This window comes from Daphnia pulicaria, chromosome 1 (assembly GCF_021234035.1).
Source record: "Daphnia pulicaria isolate SC F1-1A chromosome 1, SC_F0-13Bv2, whole genome shotgun sequence".
Classification (NCBI taxonomy): domain Eukaryota; kingdom Metazoa; phylum Arthropoda; class Branchiopoda; order Diplostraca; family Daphniidae; genus Daphnia; species Daphnia pulicaria.
Window position 1 is genome coordinate 26,160,142 of NC_060913.1, and position 17,903 is coordinate 26,178,044.

At 47.6% G+C, this 17,903-nt stretch overlaps 2 protein-coding genes and 1 long non-coding RNA gene across 5 annotated transcripts in view; 2 read left to right on the forward strand and 1 right to left on the reverse strand.

Moving 5' to 3' along the window:
- Nucleotides 1-17,903, reverse strand: part of LOC124314010 — a 379,219-nt gene that overhangs the window by 360,556 nt on the left and 760 nt on the right. The window lies entirely within an intron of this gene.
- The window catches only part of LOC124314183 (rho guanine nucleotide exchange factor 2-like), a 63,685-nt gene that overhangs the window by 17,862 nt on the left and 27,920 nt on the right, over nt 1-17,903 (forward strand). The gene's annotated exons all lie outside the window — the stretch shown is intronic.
- Nucleotides 13,374-14,451, forward strand: LOC124319669. 2 transcript variants are annotated; one of them, XR_006913372.1, is made up of 4 exons: nt 13,374-13,558; nt 13,621-13,762; nt 13,827-13,960; nt 14,035-14,451. It is a non-coding gene; the product is annotated as an uncharacterized LOC124319669 (long non-coding RNA). The 2 variants fall into 2 exon arrangements; XR_006913378.1 differs by having other exon boundaries at nt 13,659-13,762.

A 17,903-nucleotide genomic window follows, 5' to 3' on the forward strand; every position in this document is an offset into this window, starting at 1 on the left:
CGGCGTGAGTAGTCCCGGCCCGCCCAGCTCGGAGGCATCGGAGCAGAAACATTCGGGCGAAGAGGAGGAGGAAGAAGACGCGGACGAGGAGGACGACAGAGGCAGCGACAATCTCTCGTACATGGACCGCGTCGTCATGGAGGTGGTCGAGTCCGAAACCGTCTACGTCCGCGACTTGCAGCAGGTCGTCGAGGTATTGCGCACTTTTGTTTTATTTCTCCCATCCTTTTTCGTCGCTTCAGCCGCGTCAAAGAACAAAAGAAACTTTTTTGTTTCTCCTTTTTGTTTTTCACACCATGTACAACAACAATCGTAATCATCGTCATAATAATAATCATGCGAAAGGGTGGCTGGGTGGCTGGGTACTGGGTAGGGTGTTTGGACGATACGGCCATCCGGCCGGAAGTGAGGAACGTGACTTTGCATGGCGCTCACATGAGCGCACGCATATACAAACATGGTCGAGTGGAATATGAGCCCTGGGGGCTTGAGCGAGAAACAAAAACAAAAAGGAGAAATAAAGAAGAAAAAGTTGAGGTTCTCCAGCCGTGGTAGTTTGAGATGCTATGGGCCTCGTAGTCTCGTTGATGAAGCCATTTGGCTCCAAGCTTTTAAAAAATAAAAAAAAGGGGAAAAATTAGAAATGTACGGCTACTACTTTTTTTCTTCTTCGTTCCTCCTCCAGCCGTAGAGTCTCATCTTTTTTCTTCTCTTATTTTTTGAGGCTTTCTCTTTGGTCAGATTCTTCATTTCTTACTCCTGCCTCATTTTCTACCCGGCTGCCGACTTTGAACATGAAAAGAAAATAATAATAAATAAATAAATAAAGAAGAAAAAAGAGTTGATATAGTCGATGGCAGAAGAGAGAAAATACCTTTTGAGAAAACAAGAAGAAGACCTTAGACCTCTTTTATTCTTGTGCTAGGCTGTGGCCCCGTATTTGGTGATGTATCTCGTCTTTTGTGTGAGCAGCACACACGTATGTCCTTATAGAGAAAAGAGTTAGACTTACTTAGGTACGGGTCAGACATTGAGGCAGAGATCTATTCCATCATCATTATTATTCATGACGAGAAATGCCACGCAGAGGATAAAGCCAAGCTGCAGGACTCGCAGGACTCGCAGGGGAAAAAATAAAAGATTGTCTTGACTCAACCCCGTCCGTCCCCATACATTTGGCTGTTGTATGGTCGTCGTCGTCGCCACTGCTGCCTCTTTCTAGCTACTACTACTTCACTTAACTTTTTTCTTCTTCTTCTTCTGAAGAAAAGCTCTAAAGAACGGGGCATGGGGATAGAGGATGCATTGATCATTTATTCATCGTCTCTTTTTCTATCCGTCTTTCCTCCTTTCTCCACTCTCTCCCTCGCCATCTCCCGCCGTCTCCCGTTCGTTCTCATATCAACACCCAACCCGACGATTCTTCTTCCCGCAGGAATGAGGTCTCGGGGTTCGTTGGACTCGTTCGCCCTCCAACCCCCATGCCAGCCCATTCCATCGACAAAACAAACGACTCACGAAAAAAGAATTTCAGTTTTTTTTTCTAAATTTTTTTGAAAGGTTTTCCAGGGGTGCGGGGGGGGGTTAAGTTGAGAGAGAAAATGCAGAGAGAGATGACTTTTGTGTACCTCTTTTGTAGTAGTTGTTGTAAGAAGGAAAGGGCCCAACCCTTGCCGGTGGCGAGCGAGAAGTGAGTCGATGATTCAGGTGAGAGACTCTGCCGTGTTTGTGCGCCAGCCATTTTCTCTCTCTCGTCTGCCGGTTGGTGAACGAACGGAAAGTACAAGACGCGTAACATGTCGTAAATCGCTCACGTCTCGTTTTTTTTTTTTTTTTTTGGGGGGGGGGGGAATTTCTCGACACGTCCCAATAATAATGAATCATGTACTACTTCTTCTTCTTTTACTTCTTGTGTTGTTTCTTGTCCTGGGAAGAAAAACCTCCCCCCCCCCTCTCTCTCTATTGTCGAAACGATGTGATGGGGCGCGACAAGGAGAAAAAGAGAATTATGACCAGAGGGTCTAAATAATGGAGAAACAAATGGGTAGCTACTTTACAAGGGAGATGCGAGATTGATGACTCGACTCGGGGCGGCTCATCATTTCCATCTCTTTTATTTCTTTTCTTTTATTTTGCTGACGACTTGTCTGAATGTTCTTGTCTTCCTTTCTCGTTCCCAGGGTTATTTGTATTTTTGGCGGGACGAAGGGGAGCGAGCGCCGCTGAGTCCCGAACAGGCGGTCGCCCTTTTCGGCACGTGGACGACATTTACCGTTTCAACAGCCAATTCCTGACGCAACTGCTGTCGTGCGGGCTCGATCCCGTCGAGGTGGCCCGCTGCTTCGTCCGCAACAATTCCGGCTTCACCATCTACACCGACTACTGCACCAAACTACCCCAGGTGGGCTCTCACATTGTCTTTTCCACATTTATTTTTTCCCTTTTCCTCTTCATTGTCCGTCGTGAGCTGGATGGAAACTAGCCACCATAACCATAACTAATGCAATCCAGCCTGGCATCTCTTCTCTCTCTATATACCTGCCCAGTTCTCAGCCACCCACCACACCACACGTGATAACAAATCATCCAATCCATCAATTCAAATTTTCTCGATTTATTTTCCTTTGGTTCCCCCCTCTCTGCTCAGGACGACGCCCCATTTTCTCTCTTCCTTCTTGACACGACGGACTTAATTTTTTTATTTTCTTGTTTAATTTTTGATTCAAATTAGGAAAGTGTCGGTGCTGACAGATTTGATGAGGAACGAGGCGGCCAGCGCCAGCCGGGCGTGTCGCGAGAGGCAGACGCAATTGCAGCACACGCTGCCGCTCGGCTCCTACCTGCTCAAACCGGTCCAGCGCATCCTCAAGTACCACCTGCTGCTGCAGAACATTGTCAAGCACTGCGACCGATCGCAGACGCCCGGCTACACGGACATCATCGTGGCCCTGTCGGCCATGACGGGCATCGCTCACCATATCAACGACATGAAGCGAAAGCACGAACACGCCGTCAGAGTCCAGGAGGTGTAGAGTCTTTTGGACGGCTGGCCGGGCGAGGACCTGACCACCTACGGCGAACTGGTGGCCGAGGGCTCGTTCCGCATGTACGGAGCCAAGGCGCCCCGCCACGTTTTCTTGCTGGATCGCATGTTGCTCATCGTCAAGCGAAAGGAGGACGGCACTTTGGGCTGCAAAGTTCACATCATGGTATGTATTTTGTACATTCGGATGCCAGTGCCCAGTGCCAACTAGCTGGCTAGCCGGGCAGCTGTGGTCCCGAATTTTTTGGCCAGACTCGACATGATTATCATACCCGTTTATCTCCTTTGCAGTGTTCCAATCTCATGCTGATTGAGAGTGTTCCCGGCGAGCCGCTTAGTTTTCACGTCATCCTGTTTGACAACCCGCGCCAGCAGTACACCTCGAGGTATGTTAATGAGAATGAGAATGAAATATATGGCCAACAAAAATGAAAAACAAAAACAAAAAAACAAAAAGAAACGCAAAAATTCGGTGCAATTTAGTCCAATCTCGGTTCTTTTCTTTCTCTTTCTCTCTGGGTTTTATTTGTTGTTTGTTTGGTTATTAACGACCACCCAAGGAAATATGCAAATATAGCGTAGTAGCAACCAACGCAAAAAAGGCCTTGTACGGTCCAGTCAATTTACCATTTGTCATTGACATTGTTGTTGTTTTTTGGTTTGGGAAAACTCGAAACAGGCAAGGAATCTGGAACAGAAAAGGGAATGGGCGCTGCAATTGAAGCGTGTCATCCTGGAGAACTACGACGCCGTCATTCCACACCACGCCTGCCAATTGGTCCTGCAGTTGGGTCAGGACCAGCGCTGCAACCAGGAGCGGCCGGCTAGCAACAGCGGCAGCCAGGGCTACGACCGAGGAGACTACGCTTACAGCGCCACCTCTTCTGGCAGCGGATCCTCATCGGCCGCTCACCACCACGTCAAGAGGTACCAGCACTCGGCTCCCGAATACCTGGAGAGGCGCAAACTCGACCGCCGGCCTCACGGCCAAAGGTCGCAGCCGCAAGGGTCGAAAATTGAGCCACGACGGATCCAGTCCGCGTGAAGTGAGTCTCTCGTTTCCCCCTTTTTTTCACCGATTTATTCATTCGGCGGCATTTTTTATTTAATTTTATTCTCTTAAATTTCGAACAGTCGCCGCTCATCCCGCGACGATTGCGCAGGAGTTTGGACTCGCGCGACAGGAGCGTCAGTCAGGACAAGAGCGACGTCGATCACGAGCGCAAGTGCAGTACGCACAGCTGTCCGTCGGCGGCCGAAGCGGCTAAAAGCAAGGTACACTTGCTAATTAAATTAAAAAACACTGGCGACTTTTGGCACCAGGAATTTAACCTCAAATGTTGTCTGTGCGGTTGTCGCTCTCTTTATCATCCTCCCGTCAACATTTCAGATGCGGAAATTTGGAGCGTGGCGGCGTCGGTCTGAACCTTGTCGGGAAACGAGTCAGGTTGTGAGCAGCCAGAGTGAAGCGGAACCAACGAGTTGTACAAATGCTGGGAGCGGCGGCCTCAGCAGCAGCAGCAGCGCCGTCAATGGAAAGATGCGTGACGAACAACTGCGGGAATCGAGCGGGACGCTTCAAGTTGAAATTGCCGGTCCGTCCTCGTCCAGGGCGGCGGCGGCGGCAGTCGACCCGGAACCGCTCATGCTCCTCTCACCGCCACCGCAACAATTGCAACAACTGCAACCGCAGCGGATAGTGCCCGAGAGCCTGGAACGCATCGTCGAGCAACTAGTGCTGCGTGTGAGTTGGCCGATCACGTCAATAAGAATAAACACTTAATTGATCACGTCCACTTCTGTATCACCTTTGGCAGTGGAATCGGGTGTCAATATTCTGTTTACGAAGCTGCCAATCTGCTAAAGGGCAAGTTGGGTCGATTGCCCAGACCTCCCACGGATCTGCGGATCGCTGACGTCCAAGAGAATCGCAAAAGCAAGAAATCAACCGTTCGTCTAGAGTGGAACTATGAAGATCCTGGGTTTCCTTATTCTTTTCTGGTTGAGTATCAATTGGATGACAGTTCCACCGAATCATGGACTCAGAAGAAAACGGCGAAACCGGGAGAAAATCATCTAATACTCAACTTAACCAAACAAAATGGATCGACGATTAGATTCCGAGTGGCGGCCGATACCTGCATCGGTCGTAGTGAATTCAGCAAAATCATGGACGACGAAACGGCGTCCGCTGACGAAGATGACGCAACAAACACGGACAGGGAATCGGTGTGTTCGGCAACAGAAATTCCAGCCACCCGGAAGTCATTCCAGCCTAACAACCAGCATCAAATGAAAAGTGTTCAACCACCATTAATACAGCCGAACAGAATGGCTAAGAAAGAGAACAACAAGAAATCCTTTTTACAACCTCCAACTGACGTCGTGGTTGAATTGGTTACGCAAAGCACAGCAGAAATTGGATGGAAGAATTCCGGCGTTGGAAGTCAACGGTACACTTATCGCATTCGGTATTGGCAGAACGGACAGGATGCGTCTTCCGCCGATGAACTGGGCATTCCGTCCAGTGAATCAAGCTGTCGACTGGAGTAACTCGAACCCGAAACGACGTATTTTGTTAACATTGTAGTCGTCTCCGATTATTTACAGGAGATAAGTGCGCCTAGCGATGAAGTGAGCCTGACGACGTTGGCCAAAGAAGTCCGTTTCGCCGAAACGATTGTGAAGCGCTGCAAAAGCACGCAATCTATTTGCGTTAAACTCCATTTCTGTGTAATAGTTCAAAAATTCAAAAATTAGGACCTTATGGCGCGTAAACGAAGTGCAACTTTGAAGTTTCTTTTTCTAACGCTAGATGGCTTTTCCATATTTTCAGCTGTCAAAACGAGTCAGTTTTAGTTACTTTGTAAATCTCTAAACAGTTATCGGTAGCTATTGTGTGGAAATCTTTTAGTGAAAACTGACGTTAACTATTCCCCCAACAAAGCTCACTTGTTAGATTTTCGAAAATTGCATTTTTTTCTACTTCCGGTTTTCTCATTTCAGTCAGTAGTTTAGTAAATATTCATTCTACGTACAAAAGAACCACATATTCGTGATCCTAGTGAAACTTGTGGTAAAGTTCATGTTAATTTTTGTACGATTTCGTACTTCCGGTTTTGAGAATTTCCCTGAACTATAGTTCAGGAAAATTCTCGATTTTGGCCAAATTCTGGATTTCGTTGGCATATGGGAATTGGAAGTTACTGATCAACCAATTGGACGAATTGCTCACTAGGCTTACTCGGCACTCGCCTAATTGCTTCGGCACGAGTGATTGGGCAAGTCAAGTTTTATACAGTTCCTCTTCTCATTTAATCAAGCCGGCGGAGCCGCCTTTTCTCTCAGTGACCAGACCTACACCTAGCGGGATAACTCCCACTGACTCACCGATCATACTACACCAGAGCTACTACACCGACCAAACTACACCACCCCTCCTACTACTGCGACATTGGCGAATTTGGACGACATTGGAAGTGAAGTAGAAGTTAGACTGGCGTCCATCATCACCTGGGAATTTCGTCTGTTGTGATCTGCGATTGGCTTCTGGGTGAAATGTGGCAGGGAGAAAATTATTCAGTAGTTCAGTAAATATTCATTCGACGTACAAAATAACCACGAAGAAACTGGCCAGCTGGCAGATTACGTCGCAGTCGTCCAGATCTTCAACCCGAAGAAAGCAACATTTACAATTATTATATTTCATTCTTGATCGTCCGTTTGTCCTGTTCAATATAATAATTGCTGTGTGTCGTGTGACGAGAGTTCATTGGTCGATCTCGTCAGATCGTCCGTGGATATTCCCCCCGTTTGTTTGAACTCATTGGTCGATCTCGCCAGATCGTCCGTGATTTCTCCTTTTATCTCCCGCCCGATTGCGTTGGTCGGTTCCGCCGGACCGTCCGCAAAATCCTGTTTCACTCCGTCGTCTTTCGTCAACGCCCTTCCAGTCAGCTGTCAAAGTGTCCAGTGTCCAAGTGTCCAGTGTCAGTGTCCAGCTATTCAGCCCGTCATCTGTTTCCGTCTGCTGTTTCTACGTTCCAGTTGTTCCAGCATCACAGTTTGTCCGGCTTCATTGCCCGTCAGCTGACTCTTCACCTCCGCTCAGTTTGTCCGGCTCGTTGGCCCGCGTCAGCTGATTAATTTTCCGCCAGCTTGTCCGCCTTCCGGCCAGTGTCAGCTGGTTTTTTCATCCGTCAGTTTGTCCGGCTCGTTGGCCCGCGTCAACTGACCGGCTCTACTACACCGATCCTACTACACCGACTCTACTTCACCGACTCTACTACACCGACTCTACTACACCGACTCTTCTACTCCGACTCTACTTCACTGAATCGGGGCAGCCTCTGGCCATCCGTCTATCCGTCGACATGGAGAAAGCCTGTGGCAACAGTGCCTGCAGAAATACCTTCATCTGCCACAACGACAAGAAGAAGTTTTGCTCCAACCGCTGCTACCCTTCTGTCATTGCCCGTGCGGCTGCTAAACAGGCCAGCAGGAATGGTGCCCTGGCTGGGGCAACTAACTGTGCCTCTTTGGATACTGTGAGGACTACACCTGCTCATACTCCTGCTCCAACCTACTACGAGACGCCTGATGACACCTCTACTCGAAGGACAAGGGACGATTCATGGATCCCATCACCACACTCGGGCTGCTCTCCCCCCACGGCACGCTTTGGCAGGCCCCGTCGGGATCCTGCTCCTTCGGCTAACTTCCCACTGGCAGGCATTGATGCACCACATCCGGCTCTTTTCCCTTCACACGCTAGGCCACAGCCAACGCCTCCAGCGACAAGACGAGCTCCTGCTCCACCTACCATCAATCTGCCAGCATGCGTCTCTCACCAAGGCCCTGCCGTTCCATACCAGCCAATTTCTTCGCCTCACTCTCCTCTCGGGACTTCGCCTACCACGAACTCCGGCGCTTCCAGTCCCTCTCTCGAACTAGGAGTAGACGATCTGGACGGCAGCTTGCCTGACGAAGAAGACGGTCCAACTCCTGCCAACCTCTTTTACGAACACTGGGCTCCCATAATCATGGAGTGCTCCTCCAGGACTGAGCTGGACACGATCGCATCTGATCTCGCTGCCGACTGGCACTCTCGCACTTCGAAAGACGACCCATCTAACAGTGAGGCCTCTAGACCTCCTCGTCCTCCTCGTACGTCACCTCAAAGGTCCAACACGCATAGGCACCAGTCCAGGCAACAACAGCGAATCCGTCAGAAGAACAATGCCAAGCGATGGGAGGCGGCCAGCAAACTCCAAGCACTCTTCAAAAGATACCCGAAGAGGGCCGTACGCAAGGTTCTGGGCGAGACATCGCAGTGCTACACTGGCTCCATCGAGTCCGCCACACTCTTCCTCAAGGCCACCTATGAGCAGCCTCGCCCTCCGGAAGCGGACATTATGGTAGCGAAAGCGGCGTACGACGCATGCTCTTGGGCCCCTCTGTCCGATGACGACCTCTCCTTGCTCTCACTTCCACCATCGAGCCAGGAGGTCGCACACAAGCTCAAACGGGCCTCCAATACTTCTCCTGGAGCTGACGGCGTTGAATACAAAGACATTCTTCGTCTGGACCCTTTTGGGCGGCTGCTTGAGCTCCTCTACGCTGCGGTCTGGCTCTACGGCATTCCTGCCTGTTGGAAATCGGCTCGCACCATCCCGGTATACAAGAAGGGCCCTACTGACGACTACGGCAATTTCAGGCCCATATCGCTGCTTTCCACCATATACAAGCTCTTCTCGAGCTCCATAGCATCCCGCCTTACCGCAGTCGCGTCCGACAATGACTGGTTGTCATTTGAACAGAAGGGCTTCCTTCCTGGGGTCCATGGAATACAAGAACACACCATGCTGCTGGAATCGGCCATCGAACAGGCCAAGCTCAAGAAAAGCCGACTCACCATCTGCTGGCTCGACCTTGCCAACGCCTTTGGCTCGCTCCCCCACGATTTCCTCCATCAACTCTTTCAGAGTCTTCCGATCCCGACAGAGCTCCGTGACATTCTCACTGACATCTACACCAACAGCATCTTCCAGTTTGTTGTCAACAAGGAACTGGTCACCGTCCATCCCACGTCCGGTGTCCGTCAGGGAGATGGACTAAGCTCCATCATCTTCAACCTTGCCGCTGAGCCCCTCATCCGCTGCGCCAAGGATCCTACCAACCAAGGCTTTAATCTCTTCGGCTCCCTGCTGAAGGCCACTGCTTACGCGGATGACCTCTCCCTCATTGGATCCTCTCCTGATCAGCTTCAGCCTACTCTTGACGCCATGCTTGCTGTGGCGGCGAAACTCGGGCTCAGGTTCAACGTCGCAAAATGCTCTTTCCTCTCCCTGTCCAAGGGTAAGGCCACCAACTCATCTCTCCTGCACATTCATGGCACCTCTCTTCGCTGCTTGGAGGAAGGAGAGAGCGAGTGCTACTTAGGAGTCCCCATGGGCACTCGTCTAACATTTCGACCCGTCTGTGATCTGCCCGACAAGCTGATTAAGGTCGCCGATTCTGACTTGGCGCCTTGGCAAAAACTGGAGGTTTACAGAGCCCACCTACTGCCGTCTCTCTCTCATCATCTCGCCACAGGGAGGGTCCTTCGCGGTTTTCTCAATGAGATGGATGCTCGCTGTGCCGAATTCCTCCGTTTCGTTGCCAACGTCCCCCACACTGCTCATAACGGCTTCCTCTATTCTGATCGCAGGGCTGGCGGCTTAGGTGCCTCTCAACTGGCAAAAGATTCGGACATCTGGATCATCGCTCGTGCCACTCAACTCCTCGATAGCAACGATCCGGTTGTCCGCCTCACTGCCAGAGCCCAGCTCAGCCAAAACATCTCCAGGGGATTTGACGGCAAGCCACCTGATCCGCTGCCTCTTTCTAACTACCTCTCTGGCTCGTTAGAAGGTGGACTCTATGACACCCGTTTCTACAAGTGCGGCTCCAATACCTGGTCCCGTGCCAGGAAATCAGCACGAAGACTTGAGGTTAGGATCGATGTATCCGGCGATGAATCGACCAAAGTGATCGCCGACGACGTCTCCTGCCTCTCTCTGAAAGCTGTAAGGGGCCTCCGCACAGTCATCCGGAAACGCTGGACAATCTCCCTCACGAATGCCTTGCATCAGGGCAGGGTAGCAAGGGGGCTACTACTTGACCCATCTAACGACGTTGCCCGCCTCTCATCTCATCGGACCTGCCTCTCATTCAACGAGTGGAATCTCATCCACAAGAGCCGCCTCGGCCTGCTTCCGCTCCTCGGGAATCCTGGTTGCTCTGCTCCCAACACCAAGTGCAGGAGATGCAAGGTCGATGCCGAGACTACCTCACACGTGACCAGCCATTGCCGCAGTAATCTTCCGGCCATTGGCCGCCGACACGACCTTGTGCTGGCGGAAATTGTGAAAACCATCACCAGGGCCGGCCATGCAGCGTCTGTCAACAGAGTCTTCCCTGGCTCAACCCTGAGGCCGGACATAGTCATCTTCTCGACCGACCCACCAACAATAATTGATCTCACCATCACCTTCGACGCTCCTGAGTCCCTCGACGCTGGCCATGCCAGAAAAATAGAGAAATACAGCTGCCTGGGGTTAACTCTCCCCTTCGTTATTGGCGCCTTGGGATCCTGGCTCCCTTCAAACAACGCGGTTGCTGTCGCCCTCAACATCCCCCCGGCTCCTTGGCGCCGCCTCCGGAGGAAGTGCCGTCTGATGGCTATCCAGGGATCTGTCTCCATTATTCATCGCCACATCCGCGGACATGGGGATGACCAGGAAGCCTATACTCCAGCTCCTTAATGGTTTTGCATGTGATTATATGACATGTATCGCATGAATTTGTTCTCCATCGTTGCATCGTAGTGTATTATATCTCGTTTTTCATCGCTCTGTATACTCTTTCCATTGTTCCATCTCTCGTCTAACTTCGCCTAGTCAATTGAAATTCCTCATCGTACATCTACTAATCTTTTATAATGATATGTCTTTGTCACGCCGTCGTGAAATACAGCTCTATGTCTCAGGAAAATTCTCGATTTTGGCCAAATTCTGGATTTCGTTTAAAACATATCAGATCGACCCCAAATTTCATGGGGATCACGAATATCTGGTTTATTTTGACAACAGGTCAACAGTTGAGGAGCTATTGCTACTTCCGGTATACTTCCGGAAAATTTTCGACAAACTAGCAAGTGAGCTTTGTTCTGTGTATAGTTCTCAATATTGTAAGCTTGAATTTAAGTTTAAAAAATTGCACCTTTAAATCTTTGAGCTAAAAAACCTGATTATTGTTTCTATCTGTATTATGTAACTTTTATTGGCATGTCACTAAATAAGAATTGTTTTATCTTTATTCAGGTAATGCAGAGGAAACGTTGAGAAGATTGACACCAAAACGTCGCCGATATCTCCAAGAAGTCAGCGCGGATCATCATTTGTTGTTGGTAATATGTTTGTGTTAGTTAACCCGTTGTCTGCCACGCCTTTGTTCTCCCCTGTTTGCTCCTTAGCTTGATTCGCCGAAAGGCCCTGTTAGGCAGTGCACCATAGGGACTTCCCCCTTGTCGATACGGTGATGGATTCTAGAGGCGTGCATTTCATCTTCTCCTGTCACCGTGTCAGCCCGGACTTGTCAGCAATGGCAAGTCCCACCTTGGCCGTGGATCCTTCAGACGTGGCGCGTAGTGAGTAGAGAGTACAACCTACAGGTTATATGGCGTGGCAGCCAACGGGTTGACATAAATGTATATTTGTATGCATATGTATGTGTGTAAGTGTATGTATATATCTATGTATGTGACTTTAAAAGGTGGTGGAATCGTGGGTGGAGGTGGGACAATAAAGCAATTATTTTTAAATTGATTGTTTTATGTGTCTTTAACAAGTTGATACTGAAAGCTTTGCGTAAATTACCTAGAAATTGAAATTTTTCCTATCATAAAGAAGCTCACTGTTGAAGTGAATGTCAGAGTTCGGATATCTGCATGCTGAACTAACCGAATGGCGCATTCACCAAATGTCGTTCTCTGCCGAGTCTACTGAACTAATCTTATGTACGAATATCGAATTAAAATTGAATCAATTAAAAAACGTCAATTAATTTGGGTTTATTAAATTCAAAATTTAGAAACGCTCGTTCGACATTTGCAATAAAAAAAACTATATTCAAGGTTGATTACTATCTGGGATTTAATTTATTTTCAAAGCGCGGATGGCGACGGCTTTTGGCGCGGATGCGATAAAAGGCGGAAGATCCTTATTTGCCCTGCTGCCCGGAATCGTTAAGCGTGTAGTATTCTCGTCAGCGCAAGTCCCTCGGAATGTGAAATGATGGTTGACATGTTACACACGAGTGTCTCTCCTATAGCTTCTGCTGTATCTATATAAAAGGTATACTACCTGGTTCATTAATATTATCTGCGTTTTTGAGCTGACGCCCTTGAGACAAGCTCGGTGAACTTCTTTCGTTTATTTAAAAAAAAAAAAGATGCGGAAAAGTTAGAAATAATTTTTTGGCTCCAGCCAAATTAGAACATTGATAAACCGGTAATATTCGTCGTGCTAGATAGACGTGTTTCAGATGTAGGATCTAACAAAGGACGTGATATCAAATCGGTTTGTCGCATCACGCACGAAACGGTTAGATCACACCTGAATGGGTCTCGGGTGAGCCAACAGCAGAGTATCGATAATTATTCTGAATTCATTTGCTGTTTCCTAATTCATTTGACTTCAATTTCTTACTAAAGCTTTTTCTATGTTCAGTGTTAGTTTTTCAACATTTTCCATATAGCTATGCATAACGGCTTTTTTTTCGTTTACTTTTAGGCTTGTCTTTTAGCAACTTGCAAGCCTGGATGTTTATTTTATTTCATGGCACAACATTAAATAATATCATACTACGACAATATCATATTTTCATATGCATCACATTTTACTAAAAATTTTATTCAACCATAGTTAGAGATTTAAGTGTTTAACCAACTGAAAAAAAAATCGAATCAGTCAATCAGTGTTTGAAACATTTTAATTGAAACAAGCAGAATTGGCAACACCGATTCCAATCAAACAAGTTCGTCTGCAGACCGCAGCATTCCGGCATTCCGGGTTCCGGCCGCCAAAAATCACGTCGCAGTGGCCATCGATTTGAAGTGTTGGTAGTGGGGCTTTTATTTCATCGTTACAAACTTTATTATATATGAGAAAGTCCATCAGTTGTAGTTGAAAGTCTGAACCAAGTATTGTTACCGGTTTAGTGAGCATTTGCCATAAAATTTCGGATACTTTAGATCTCTTTTGTTTCGCGAATGAGCAAACGTAATTACTCAGTGTTATTCACTAGTGCCCCATCCACTTTCACGTCACGGTTGAAACAAAGCCGTTACATCAAAGACATATTTGAAGAAATCCAGGATTCTCAGATTGCAACTTATCTAGAAATGAGCCATGGTTCTTTCACCTGCATTGGATTTTCACAATCTTTCCATGCTGAAATTGAGAGACTCTACAGGTAAATTTTTCCTTGTGGACCTTTGCCTGTTCAATTTTACACCATGTCACACAATCCCTTAGCTAAAAATGCCACAATATTCAAACAACTGGAAGTCTAGGCTTCTCAATAACGGTGTGACTGTTGCAGTCGTTTCTACTTGTGTATTCAATAGATGAAGAATCCAGTGAATAGCCAGTGTCTGATGAAGGGGACCCAAGCAAGGTACACCATCACTAGTCTATACTGAAACTTGAGATTAACAACTAAATTTTTCATCTCATTAAAGATTATCCCAAAAGAAATGGAGATACATAGACTCAAAACAACAGTGAAAAGGAATTTCCCAGATATTTACACCCCTGATTATCTCTACGCCATCAAAACGAAACGTTTATCAGCATACACTTATAGCCTACTGGAGTAAATATATATATTTTACTTGGAATTCTCATTATAAGTGAAATATATTTATCCTTTTTTCGTTGCCTTTTTAGGAACAATGTTGTTGATATTTTACTACAACTGCATCTGAATTTGAAAGAAGTTCTCCACGAGGACGACCGTTCGACCGAAAAGTTATCGTCGAAGATTATGCACAAAGGTATGAACATTTCTTTTTAATCGAGTTGCATCACCCCTGTTTTGTTTTTTTAAAAGAGTGGTAGTGCACACGTTACATGCGAAACGAGAATCTCTTCTCATTGTAAGACGATTCTGATAATTACGACAATTCGTGCAATCGTCGAATCTTATGAAAAAAATAACCTATGTTAAGGCTTTATGTAATTTCGATTCAAATCTTTACCATAGAACCTTATTGATCACTTGACATGTCTTACGTCTGAACTGTTAGGGCCTTTGCATTTTATCTACAAACCCCCTTTTAAAAAAGTGATTTGGAGTCAAAATTATATAGCAAAAATCCATATTATGCATTGTGTCATAAAGTCATAAAAATTTAGTAGAAATTCTCTTGGCTTATATCCCAGAATAATTCGTCGAAACAAGGACCGTCCTCTCCTTGTTGATCGTTGTTTGCGTAAAGGACGGAACAGTTCAATTTGCTGAACGTGATTCCGGCCGACTCGGATGTCACGGGGAAATCGGCGGCCAGGTAAACATCAACAAAGCTAGGATGTGCGTTGTCTACGAAAGTAGGCGAATGTTCTCCTTGACGTCTTTACCGAAGATGGGCAGCACGGAATTTATAACATGGCGCTGGGTAGTCGTTAATCGACTGTCACCGGAAGCGGCCACGAAACATGCGGCGTGAATTTCGTCGACACGATGAGTCTCCTGCTGAGTCAGAAATTGATGAATTTTGCGCGTAGTCTCTTTATCTCTTTTGTTTTCTGTTATGTGCCCATAGCCGGGCGTGTCGATAATCGTGATGGAATAAGGAACGGCCATCCCGTTATGGTGGCGAAGAGTGTAGGCCGTTACTCTACTCGTTTGACTATGCACCTGGTTCCTGGCGGTCGTTTCTTCTTCCCGGACATATTTGAAGCGGAACGGACGCCGAGAATGTAGTTGACCATACCGTTGATGAGCGTGCTCTTGCCGCATCCAGTGGCGCCCATCAAAATGATTACTTTGTGATTACGATGGTTTTTCGATGGCAAAGTGGATTCGTTAAATCGCCCAATGTCGAACCACCGAAAATCCTCACTAGATGACGTTTCCTCGGCGGTCTGATTAATTATCGTATCGACTTTTTCGCTGAAAACATTTTAATACATCTTGCCAAAAGTCGTAGGCACTATCGGTGGGTCATCGAGCTGGAAAGGCAGAGCCCACGGAATATGTAAAGTGGGCGCCAAACGACGTGGAATTATATTTCCAAGAATCCTGGCGCAATCGTCGTAGTATTTTGCCGAATTTTTCACAAAACTAAAGCCAGCATTGACATCACAAACGAACGACCTGCCATTCGCCCTAACCAAGATACTTTAATTGAGCATTAATAATAAACAGCATGTAAATAGGAAATTACCTCAAGAGGTCAAAGCCGCTAACGGTTTGATTGATTGTTGATGAATCAATGAATCAAACCGTCAAAGGCTATCTACAAACTTTACGCTGTTATTAACGTCCGCCTGCAGGGGACTATTCAGCTCGCTGGGTGGAGGGCTGAGCGGCTCAGAGCTGGCCGACGTTTCATGCTCCTTCACCCGACGTCCGGAAGAGTCGGAATCGACGGAAGTAATAGTCTCCGACATGCTTTTCGAGCCGTTCTTCAAGTGACGCAATAAAACGCGCTGACTCATTTGCTGGTTGGGACTCGACGGATCAATATCCGGTGCTGCGGCGGCAAGTGGAGCTGATGACGTCACGATTTGATCCTCTTCTTCATCCGCCGAGGGAAGTTGAGACGAGTTGAGGGATGAGCAGGCGAAATTGGGTGGCGCCGGAATCATTCCTGAGCGTCCTGAGATCCCGGCCAGGGTGGAAACTGGACCATGATTTCCTTCTCCGTCTCAGATAGTTCGGCGGATGGGGGATCGGTGGGAGCTGGCGGTCGCTTGGGAGGCGGAGTGGGCGGATGGGGTGGATCTAAATCTGAATCGCAGGTGACGACAAAGGAGGTGGTGCCTTTGTCATCCGAGCTGGTGGTCCCACCACCACCTCCGCTCTGCCGGACAGCGACGGATGAATGCGGCTGGAGGACTGTAACTTGCCAAGTGCTGCCAAACTCGTCGCTATAGTTGCCGGCCGTATCCGGACACGAAACGTTCGAGTCGAACAATTTCTGGGCCTGCAGCAGTTTGCCTTCTTCCGCCGGATTGGGAGGAGGTCCATCGTGCGGATGAGGCTCCGAATCAGACCAGACGACATCTTCCACGTCGGTGAAGCCCAACGAGCGGTTCATGTCTGGCTTGGCCGGAAGCGAGGAAGCAAAGAGATCGTCGTTGTTGAGACTGCCATCATCGCTGGATCCGCTTCCGCTCAAGTAGCGGGTCGGGTCGTGAACCAGAACGCGACCGGCCACAATTTCTTCTTCGACGGGCGAGCGCGCGTCCTGATTTAATTTCATTTGTGTATACCGTGAAGGGCTGGAGGGCCGGCAGAGTGACGCTGCGGTTGGTGTTGGCCACGGGTTTGTTGCAGCCGTTGTACAGGTTCTCCTCGCTGGCCCGCCGGACGCACAAAGCCGAAAAGAAAGACGAACGCGATTTCTTCTTCTTGGCACCGTGATCCTATGGGAAAGTGATACATAGATAAAATAAATGTTAACAAAAACAAGTTCAATCAAAAACCCCCCAGCAAAAGAATGCACTTAATAAAGTCGTTCGACAGCTCAGCTCGGCTATTTATGAGAATGCTCTTCCGACTTCCCATTCACATAAATAACACACACAGATATATTTATTATAAGAATGTGTGTCTGTGTGTCTGTGTCTATACAGATGCCGTGCATACAGAGCTATCTATATGCAAATGATGTATACACCCACCTAAAATACACGTAACACGAATTTAGAACACTAGTTTTGAAAAAATAAAAAAACAGGAATTCAAATTTTCGCGCCATGTCGAAACACAATGAAACATTCCAATCCGGATAAGATACGGACTAATAACAAAAGAAGAAAAAATAAAAAGAAGTTGGGTGCTGGTTTGATCGATTGTTTGTCTGCCATAGTTAGACGTCGGACAGGATTTTTTTCGCAGGAGCCTTTACGGAATGTTGGGACAGATTGTTTCGCTGCGCCACGAAAAACAAAAAAAGATAAAAAGTTTCTTTTTATTTCCGTCTGCTGGATGACGACATCGTCGCCAACATCCAGATCAGATTTCCTTTTTGTTTTTATTCTTTTATTATTACGCCCTCCCACCGTGAGATAACCGCATCTTGTCTGCTGCCCTGCTACTACACCGACGGCTCCCACATCCAGCACTTCCGGACATTTTTCCCCTCCCCTCGCATTGACCATTCCTTTAGGGCGAGAAACGAAAGATGCGTGATTACTACGTTTCCACCATTCCAGCGCAGAAACCTAACCTAAACCCTATTCCGTCTTCCAGTTCTATAGCGTGATTCAAACCGAAACAATAATCATTTCCGCACGCAATTTCTATATGAAACAATGGCGTGAGGCAACAATCAACGAGCTACAAATTGGATGTGTGTGTACCTTTTAGGTTAAAAGATGGCGGAGCTAGAGAGAAGGGGTGCCGGAGCAATTGACAAGTCAAAACAAACACAAGCAGGCGGCGGCGGTGGAAGATGTCAGGCGCAATCGGTTAAAAGTAAAACACGGCGACACGAAATTCGCCTTCGGTGCTGGCGGTTAGTGAACGACTGACGTCTGTCTCGACCTCAAGGCCGTTTTCCAACCTGGCAACACAAGACCCGTCTCTA